The sequence below is a fragment of the Gossypium raimondii genome, chromosome 8, assembly GCF_025698545.1.
Source record: "Gossypium raimondii isolate GPD5lz chromosome 8, ASM2569854v1, whole genome shotgun sequence".
NCBI lineage: Eukaryota > Viridiplantae > Streptophyta > Magnoliopsida > Malvales > Malvaceae > Gossypium > Gossypium raimondii.
Window position 1 is genome coordinate 43,319,059 of NC_068572.1, and position 11,768 is coordinate 43,330,826.

Genomic DNA, 11,768 nt, shown 5'->3' on the forward strand with positions numbered 1-11,768 from the left:
CAGTAAATTTTTTTTTTCAACCTATTTATGTAAAAACCCACAGTTTGCATTGCAGGGCGTGCCTCGTTCGGGTCCACAGCCACCTCTACCAATATATTTACTATGAGTAGAAAGAAAATATTCCACTTACGGAAGAAAACTTCTAAATTTTTTTCAGATTTTTAAAATAAAATGTTTTTAGAGAGAATTTAGAGTAAATATTTGAAAATGATATTATTGAGATAAATAATTAATAAAAAATTTATTTTTATATCATTAAATAAACATAAGATCATGAAAAATATTTAATTTGAATAGATTTCTTTTCATATTCAAATCGAAATCATTTTCCTTAATTTTTTTATAAATTCTTTACCGACCAAATTATTTGATCACACTTCTTGCATTTGAAAATCTAGAGTTAAGAGGAAGTAAATACAAAAATGGGGGATTATTGTACTATGTAACAGAGATAGTGCTACATACTTGGAATATTTTTAATACTGAAATGGGGAATTATTTTAACATTAAAAAATTATACAACCCACAGAAAGGGCGGAAAGATTAGTCCATGGCTACTAAATAAGTTTAATTTCTACGTCACTGCTATCACGATTACGAAAAAAGTGCATAGCTTTTATCGTATTTATTTTTATAAAAGCATTTGTTCTTCTTAATCTTGTATTATCAAGAAAAAGCATAATTTTATTCACTAATCGTACATTAGTTTTGATTACACTATCAAATACTATAACTTTGAATTGAACCAAAGAGGGATTATCAATTAATTTAAAATAGATGGACGGTGAGAACATTTTTCATTATATTATTATCCATCTCCCCATTCTAAATTTTTATTTTTTAAAATATAACGATAAAATCAATACAACAAAAATAAATAAAGAAAAATATTGCAAATCTCAATACAACCATATCTAAGTTGAATTCTTTTATCATTTAAAATAAGTCACTTACATTTTAATTTGGTGCAATTATACACATAATATTTTGATTATGGTTTAAATGTATATCTGAAACTTTAATTTTAATTCAATCATACACATATAAAAAATAAATACATCAATTTATTTTTATATTAAATAAATATAATTATTTGTGTATGTGATATATAAGCATAAGATGATATTATATCAAATCAAAATTTCATTCATAAAATTGCATAAAATCAAAATTCATGTAAAAATTGTACATTAAACTGAAATTTATCTATAATTTTAAAATTTATGTTTTAAAAACAATATTAAGAAGAATGATAAGATTTGAATTTATATTATTTAAGTGCCAACCAACACTCTAACCAATATTTCAAATCAGTTTTATAATGGGTAATTTATTTATTATTCTAGAAACAAAATATTTAAAACGAGTATTATATTTATAATTTTAATTAAATATAAATACAAATATAAATATAAATATAAATAATATATTTTATTATTAATAAGTAATATAAATCGAAGGAAACAATATTCTAAAATACTTTGTCCAGCCTAGTTTATACATGTGTCATGAGTATATACACTCAGTCACGAAAGTGGAGGAAACTATTATGCCTAAATTAAAATAAGGTCAAATCCCATTACATTGAGATGTTATTTTCAAATTTCAAACCAGTCAATTGCTGGTCTCGAAGAGAATGAAACATTTTCCATATCCTGTGGAATTTGTTAATATTATTAATTAATGGATTATAATATTAGAAATAAAAATATTTTACAAATAAGTCTAAAATGATATCATTTGTATTTAAAGGGCAGTAAAAGAATAATAAAATAAGTGTTACTTGTACCACACATCCTTCAATTTAAATTAGTTTCTAAATTTGAAATCATTCTAATTATATCCTTAAAATATTGATGTTATATCAATTAGGTCCTTTCGTTATTAAAAGCGTTAATTTAGCCGTTAAATGATATTTCAATTCTTATGTAGCTAAATTTAAAATGAAAATTTTATATAAATAGAACATTGTTATATAAATTTTAAAAGTAAAAGTTAAAAATAAAGTAAAATTGAGGGGAGGGGGGAGAGAGAGAGAGCGAAAGAGAGTGATAACAAGAGGCGATTCTAGGGGGGCTGGCATGGGCCTCGGCCCCCCCTAAAATGAAAAATTATCATTTAGGCCCTCTAAATTTTTTTTAAAATTTTAAATTAATAAAAGTGAAATTGTACTTTGGCCTCCCCTAAAATTATAAAAATTTTATTTAATACTTTAAAAATTATAAATATATAGACTATAAAAAAATTAAAATTTCATTCACCCCCCCTTAAAAAATTGTTCTGGTTTCGCCCCTAACGATAATGCTTCTGTAAAAGCTTCGGAAATCTCAAACCTAAGATTTTTTTTTTTGAAAACATCTATTTTTATAATATTTATTTTTTAATTTTTTTTAAATTATGTCACATAAGATCTTATTTATCATTTAATAGTTAAATTAACAATTTTAGTAACAAAATGACCTAATTGATATAACCTCAATATTTTAAAGATGTAATTAAAATAACCTAAAATTTAGGGATCAATTTAAAATGAAAGTCTGAGGATCATCGATGCAATCGACTCATAAAATAAATAAAATGGCACTTTGACAAATTATGTTTTAGCAAGTAGTATGTCATGCTAATTGACATGTCTTGATATCAATTAATACATGTTAACATATAAATCATATATATATCAAATTAATTAATACTAGAAATCCTATCACACACGTATGCGTGTGAAACCACAAATTTAGAATATAAATATGTGTTTAAATAACACATAAAATATGTATGATATTAAAATAATATATATTAAATTCTAAGTAAAATGAAATTTAAATACATGACTACATCATATTAAGATTACTAAATGAATACAATTATTTATCATGATATTGTCATCAATCCTAAGTTGGTGTCGAGTTAATTTGTTACACCATCTCAATCAACAACATTACTATTAATATATGCAATCAATGGAGGTGATAAAATGTGCATAATAGAATTAAAATATATAAAATGTCAAAATAAAATTCTAGTTAAGTGGTAAATTTGAGGTTTTGTTAACCCAATTGGCATAAGTTCAAATTCCATTATATGCATATTGTTAATTAGGGGTGTTCAAACGGTCGGTTCTGTTAATAACCGAACCGTATTAGCATTAACTGAATTATAAAAATCTTTACCCGTTAATCAAATCAAAGTTTTTTTCAAGCACATTAATCGAATCGAAATATTTCGATTAATTCGGTCGGTTAACCGAATTAACCAAATTTTATATGTTTTTATCTTTTGGTTAAAATAAATACAAAACATGCCACATCCCAAAATTGGGCCTAGAAGTTTTTAGGGTAAATTAGGAATTTTGGCTCGGAATGGGTTCGAAAAATTCTGAATTGTGGTCACTCGAAATTATTTTCGATCATGACTTTTAAAAAACTAAATAAAAATTTGAAAATAATGCTGAAAAGACCTTCAATTGTAAAATAAGGACTATTTTGTAAAATGGTTCAATTTAGGAGTAATTTTAAAGCAATTTTACCAAAGTTTTAAAGATACCTTATTTTCCCCTTTATCTTCACAAAACCCACGTTAGTTTTTCCCATTCTTTGTGTTTGCCATCCCTTGTTTTCCCAAGCTCCTCTCATTCAATTTTGATTTCCAAATTTCAATTCCTTTGATTTCTTTCATCCCCATAACATTAAATCTCTTTAGAATTCCATAAAAACCATCAAAAACACCATAGATTTCTCTATTGCTTAACTTTTGGATTTTTCATATTTTCAATCAAACGCTTGATTCTTCATCAACTAAGGTAATGTTTCATTTTCCTATTGGTTTTTAATGATATCTAGCCTTTTAAATTGAGTTTTTACCTATTGAATCGAAATATTTTAATAAAACCCGAATATTGGGTCGTTAATGGTGAAATTCAGGATTTTGCATAAAAAAGTTTCAAAGTATTTTTCAACTTGTTTTGACATGATTAGAAGGTTTATAAATTTTTTCTAAAGTTTCGTTAAGATATTTTAAGGTTTTATTGAGTTTTCATGAAAACTACCTATTTTACGTTGAAATTTTGGAACCACGAATTTGGGTAGTTTTATGTAGTTTGAAGGTTAAGAATCAGTCGTAGGTGAATAATTAGATGAATGAAATCAATTTTAGGTAAAAAGAATAAGTATAGACCGAGATAATTGAGTTTCAAGTTTGCTATGTCAAAGATTTCGGTTCCAAGAGGAACTAACTTAGGCCTACATTTTGGTTGTTTTAAGAGTGTCTACAGCTAAATTCTAATCATGGTTATTGTGTAATTAACTTTGGTGAAGATACAAAAGTGTTGGAGCCTTCGACGAGTAAAGCGAAAGGAAAGGAAAAATCTAGTTTGACCTTTCAGCGACTAGGCGAAAGCGTGAACGGTGAGTGATTGGAATCACTACTTGTAGACATGATTCATAGTGTTTATTGAGAGATTAGGAATAGCCTAAACCCCTATCCTAAGTTCCAAATGTAAGCTTTCTATTTCCCTTATTTTATTTTGGCAAATTATGTGATTATGTGAATAATTGTGGATTAATTATTATTATGCGATATTGTGATATGAGACATATGTGATAACTATTGTGAATTGTGTTGTGTTGTGGGCATGATATACATGTCAAATAGCAGTGATAATGATATGCTAATAATGCAAATATGCAGCGGAAGTGAATGATATTTCAGTAAGTGCATATGTGTTGAATTGTGGAATGTAATATTATTATGACAGATAATATGTGAGAACACTTGTATGTGATATATGATGTACTAATTTTAATGCACACATATGTGGTCGGATATGTGATGGCTCAATGAGCATCATTATGGCACTTAAAGTGCAATCAAATGTGAATTCAATAAGCATGCAATGTGTACAAGTTTGTGATGTAAATTGATGAATATGAACAAATATGATTGTATTAAATCAGTAATTAAAAGTATGTAACTGTGGATATTTTGGCCTTGTGATCTCTTGAAACGTTAGATATAGTTGGCATGCCATAGGATTGTGAGTACTCACCATTGTGTTTTGTGATTCGGGCATTGAGGCCCTGGGTTAGTTTGGAAAGATAAGGGAATGTGAGCCAAGCTCCATTCATCGAGATATGTTGGTATGTGTTAGCTAAATGCTATACTTTTGGGATATGTTCGACTCTACGAGTCATTTGGTGTGTTGGAGATCCGTGTATCCGATGTGTGGTGATAGCGCCCACTTTTATGCTTAATAGCCTCAATGTCAAATTATCGTTTAAATGTGATTTTATTTATTGTGATAATACGATGTGAGATGGATGCATAAACATGAAAATAATATGCTAAATGAGTCGATTTAAGTTTCATGAAAATGTTAGAATGTTCTCATAGTAAATTGCTTATGTAATTTTGGTTTGGGTCGTTTTCATTTAACCTGTGTATGGATGTGAATATACCAACTAGACTTGTGAGTTATTAAAGCATGTATACGTTGTTAGTCTTGATGAATTATTGTAAAATGAATTATTTGAATATGAGTTAAGTGTAATTATACATGAGAGTATATGCTAGTTTTATGATTTAATGAAGCATGAATATGTTATTGTGACTTGTTTAGAATATGGTTGTGAATGTGTTGTAGTATGCTCTTGTTAACCTTTGATATTGTGTATACATTGTAGTTGTTACGACATTCACTAAGTTTGATTAAGCTCACCCACTCCTTTTAAAACCTTTGTAGATTGTGACCGTTGCAGTGTAAGTGGTGCGGAGATAACAAGGAAGTGATCCAAGTTAAGCTTTACTTTATGTGTAGGTGATATTATTATTATTCTTTGAGCAGTGGGTATAAGGCAATGTGGTAGACCTCTAGCTGATTGATGTCATAATGTTTACATGACTTTATTGCTCTTAGGATTTATGGATATCAAGCTTGATATGTTGATTCTTGCTCAAACATATTTTCGATGTTTTGAACTATTATTATAGTCGTTTTGACAATTTTTGATGTGGTAAAAGTTACATGCTGAATGGATTTAAGTTAGGTTGGACTAATTGTTTTAATATGATGTATTTTTGCTATCTGAAGTAGAGGTATCGAAATTCAGGTTTTAAAAATGATACCTCCATAAATTTCGAAACTGTGGGTAGTCAGTAATGTAATATGGTATCGATACCACATCACGAGTATCAATACTCAGGGGTAATAAAACTGATACTTTTTGAAATGTACCAATAATTTCTTTGGTTTTGATTTTAGATGAGAAACAGAATGCTAATTTGGTACCAATTTTCTGGGTAGTATCGATACAATCTACGAGAATTATCGATACCTTTGATTCAGTATCGATACCTACGTGATGTTTTTAGAACTTTTGTTAAATGGTTTAAGAGCATGTTCAAATCTTGTTATAATGTTGTTTAATGTATGTTTACCACAATTTAATGTTGTTTAGGGTATTCATGACTTAGAATCTCGATTAGTAATTTAATAAAATTTTATGATATTCGCATGTTAATGTGATGTTTTATGCTTTGCTGTTTATGAGATGGTGCTGTAGCATTTTGTTCTTGGGCTCGGTGACAGGGTCGAGTATAAGGTGTTATAAAACATTTATAAAAAAATACATTACTAATGTTCATTTGCTTTTTTAATAGTTTAAAAAAATTTAAGTGAATGTGAAAACAACAAATAAAACATTAAATCCACTACATAAGTCTTAAAAGTTAACACATAATTAAAATGCAACAATCTTTAATATTCCCCATTTACATCCATTTCATCAAACATTGACAATAAGTTTAAAATCTATCCTATTAAGTCTTCGATAAGTTTAAAGAGAACCTAAGAAGAGACTACATGTGAAAGAAATAAGAGAGAGGGGGTGGGGGATGAAATTTCCATAAGAAGATTACTTTAAAATGGCCAAAAAAGGGTTTTTTCCATTTAACATAACTTGTATAGGAGACAGGTGCAAGGCATGAATGACTTAATCATATCATGATGTTCTAGGGAAATATTTTTGGCAAGTGAAAATAGTTCTAGGATTTTGCATAAGGTTTCTTCCCTAGATATTCCAAGGCAATCAATGAAATTCACATCAAAATAAAGTAATAGAAAGTAGTAAATTAATAGCAGTAGCAATGAGTGAGTGTAAAAAAAGTTATAGCCATTCACCTTCCCCACTAAGTGCAACCTCAAGCACTAATTCATAAGATAAAATAAATAAAGGAAAGCAAAGCCCTTCACCTTCCCCACTAACTTGACCTGGTGGACATCGAATGGTGGTGAGTGTGTCGAGTTGCTAGTCATCGGGCTGAAGAGAGCTAAAGCTTGAAGTAGAACTTTAAGGTGCATTGGGTTAGGGAGTTAAAGATAATGGCAAACGAACGATGATGGTGACTTGGTGGGCGTTGGACAGTGGTGACTGGTGAGCGTGTTGGGCTGTCGGTACTAGGAAGTTTGAGATTTTGGGAGATTTCATATTAAAGATCCACTGTGAGTTAATTTTAATTTTTAAGACTTTTAGGTTTTTCATTAAATTATTTATGTAATATAAATTAATTTTATAATTAAATTAACATTTGGTTTGGGTTGAGTTGAGTTTATAAATGTATATTTGGATTGGGTTTATAGTGAGGGCCTGTGCTGGGGGTGGCTGGGGCTTAGGTGGGCAATGGGCTAACAGATATTATATATAATATATATTATTTAATTCATTTAATTAATTGATTTTTAACCGAATTAATTGCTAATCGAAATTTCAAAAATTCATTAATCGACCTCCGACCGAGAACTAAATTCGGCCACCGACTAGTTAACCAAATTAGATCGGTTCAGTAGGTTAATCTGGTTTTAACTGAAGTTTGAAAATCTCTACTATTAATGGTTTTTTAAATAAAAAAACTAAAGTACCATCAAATAATATAATTTCTTTTAAATGTCGAGGTGCATTAAAGTAATTTCTCTTACTAGGCTGGGATACGATTGATGAGTGGCACAACTCAGTAAAAGGCTTTATAAGTAGCATAGATATTTTACCATATCTATACTATTATTTAAATGAATGATTAAGTTGTCAGCCATCAATCGAGTCCTAACACGATTGAGAAACCATTGAAAACTCATTCCTTTTATAAAATAACAAACAATATCACAAGAATATTTTTATCATTCTATATTTTTTTGTAAAATCTAGAAAAAAAAATATAATACAATTTGAACCCAAAAACAACATAATATTTTAGCATATTAACTTTAACATTTCAACCTAAACCTCATTTATTTTTAATAGCATTTTTATAGATAAAATTTTCCACCCACATCTTACGTGTGGCATAACCTATATGTTAACGATATTTTACTATATATATCATGGGTTAAAATTCACTCATTACTTTTCCATCCATTAATATTCAATACAATAATCATCACCATTTAAATGTGTAAGACCCATGAAAATCTATATGCTAACGTATATTTTACCATATATATCATGGGTTAAAATTCAATCCATTACTTTTCATCCATTAATATTTAATACAATGATCATCATTATTCAAATGTGTAGGACCCATCTATTAAATGTGAAAATAAACTTGTGAATGATGATTAAACATGCATTAAATATTAATGGATAAAAAGTAATGAAGTGGAACCAAACCCATATATCACTATTTTTCTTACTTGACAAGGCACGAGTTTAGTTATATATATCAATTAAAATATATTTAAATTATTTTATAATTGTTTATAAATTTAATTTTATGATTGATATTATAAATAAATTTAAATGAGCTTATTACATATATTTAAAGCAAAGATACATGATATCAAGTCCAAAGGCTAGGCCTAAGAGTTTCAAACCAACATAAACCTTAGCAACACATAACACCCCGTCATCATCAGTAATGGAGGAGAGGGAACAGGAGACTGTCAAGATGGAAGTTGCACGGTTCTGATAGAGAACTCGCCTCAAGAACGAGGATGAAAGAAAGTGAAGCATAAGAAAACTCAAGCACTGGAGACCACCAGAACCAATTACAAGCTTGACGGTGAAGGGGCCAAGGATGGTAAAACCCTTCGATCAGTTGGCCATGAACAACCACCAGAGAAACACTAGTGCAAAGACACCAACAACCTTCGAAACTCAAACGAAAATAACTCCAACAAACAACTGATGTCGAAAAAGGAAAACCCAACACTTCACATGTTGGAGAGAAGAAAGCATTAAAAGGAAACATCTAAAAGATAAACACTAGCCACCATAGAGGTGATCGAGGACACAAAGGGACAGAGGCCAGTAGAGAACAAAGACATGACCAATCGTTACCAATCTGATAAGGACTAACTAGAAAGTCAGAATTTAGATGAGAAGAAGAGAATTCATAAAGAAGAAGAGAGGAGAGAAGAATTTCAGAGAGAAGAAATATCTTGTGTATAGTACTGATTACTCTCTCCCACTTACAACCAAAACAATAAAAGGAAAAAATTAAACAAAAATAACAACCCAATAACTAAAATTTGGTTACAGGACTGTGCTATACACATCATTTTATTAAAACTTTAAACTCCCCGTTTTGCTTATTGAAAATGTGTCATTTTGATACTTCTGTTTTTCATTCCATAATAACTACTCTTCCCTCGAAAAAGATCATTGTCCTTAAGGATCAAATTGATGAAACTGGCTCTTGATCTATTCCAAATACTCCCATGTGTCATCTTCAGGGAATGAATTAGCCCACTCCACTGAAATTTTAGTAACTAGACTATTCCCTTTCTTAACTATCCTTCGATCCAACAATGAACTGGCTCCCTGGCCCAAGCACCTATAGCATCAATCACAGGTAAAACTACTTTAGCTGGGGCTGACCCTACATATTCCTTAAGCTGAGAAACACGAAATGCACTCGAGATACAGGAGGCAAACTGACCATGTTCGCACGTGCGCATAAAACAAACAAATTCATAAAATAAATTTATAAGCGCGACTTTACTGCAAGCGTTCAAGTCAGTTGTAATATTTATAGTGTTATAATGGAACGCCGGAGTATTCCAAGGATTGAACCTAAATGAGATGGTGATTGAGCGATAAATCTCATACACGATAGATTCTAAGCAACTATTGATATGATTTTATAGTACGATAAATCGTAACAAGAAAATTTTGCAAGAAAATTAAATATGCTAATCTAGGGACTAAATTGCAAAGAGTATAAAACTAAGAAATTAACCAAATAAATGACTAACGATGGTTGATCGATTTTGATGTAGTTTACCGATCCTCGAACAAGAGACTTAAATCGCTTAATTTACTAAGTGACTCCATTTTATCTTTCGGTCTCAATTTTATCGACTTAGACAACTTAATCCAATTTCTCTCTCAATCTCACTAGTAAATACGAGACTAATGAACGTGTGAGCAACAAGATTACCTCTCTGTCTCACTTGCCTAGATATTCCCTTAGGTCACTTCCTAAGTTTTTAGGTCTATTTGATTTAGTCCAATTTATTACGATTTAGTCATTTGTCCAAAATCAACATACCCACATCTCCATCAACCAACCCTCTTTTTGATTTATCTACTCATGCTGAAAATAAATAGAATGAACATGGAAATGAAAAGCAAAGAAACCATTAAAGCAAAACTTAAGAAAAATATTAAAGTTTGGATTTTTATCAAATAAAAGTTCAAGAACATGAAATTAAAAGCATTCAACAAAGAAATGTAAAACGATAAATATAAAAGGAACTAACTTTAATAGATTTAAAGTAGAATAAACTTAATTATACTAAACTAAAGCTAAAAATGTCTTGCAACCAAGGTACAAGGACTAAAAGTGTAAATAAACCTAAGCTACGGTGATAACTAACACAAAAAACATCAAGAATAAAAAGTAAATATAGAATAATAAACTCTAAATTTTAAAAAGAAGAAAAAATGAAAACCCTAGAAAAAATGTAGAAAACCTAAGAGAAAACTAAGGCTCAAACTAAGCTAGTGTGTGAGTCTCTCCTCATCAGCAAATTTTGGTTGTTTTAGGCTTAAAGTTAGTGGATTTTTATTACCAAAAGTGCCCCTACATGGGCCTTGGGTGATTAGTGGACAGGGTGGACAAAGACTATATTTTTTGTCCAATTTTGTCCCCTTGACGATATTAATGTCGCGATATCCAAAAGAGGATATCGCGACACCTTAGGCAGTGTTGAGCCTTGGGGTTTTCTTGGAAGGGTGAATACCGTGATACCATTGAAGGGTGTCTCCAATCTTTTATACTATTGGAAGTATCACGATTCCAAGGTGTGGATATCGTGATACCCTTTCCTTTGGTGCCACATTCTCTTGTTTTCAACCTTCAACATGTCCCTATACCACTCAATCATACATTAGGCCTCTCAATGACACTACTGGCCAAATTGGGTCATAAAATGAGCAAAAAAATACGTTTTCACTTATTAATTTAAAATCTGAAAATTATGAAAAACTATGCAAAATATGTTATTTTGATTGAGAATAAGCTCCTTAAATATACTGGGAAAGCCTAACTTGCCACATCAATTTGTGGTAGATCAAACCCCTCCATACTTAACTCTTTGCTTGTTCTTAAGTAAGCACGCCAAACACGCAAAAGAAAATACGACTTTACGGCTAAATAAGACAATGAAGTTACTTAGCGATTAAACATCAAACTCGTACGAGAATTACCTTACATGCAACTTAAGAGTGATATCTAGCTAACTTATTTATTCCTAATGCAAACATAATTAGTTA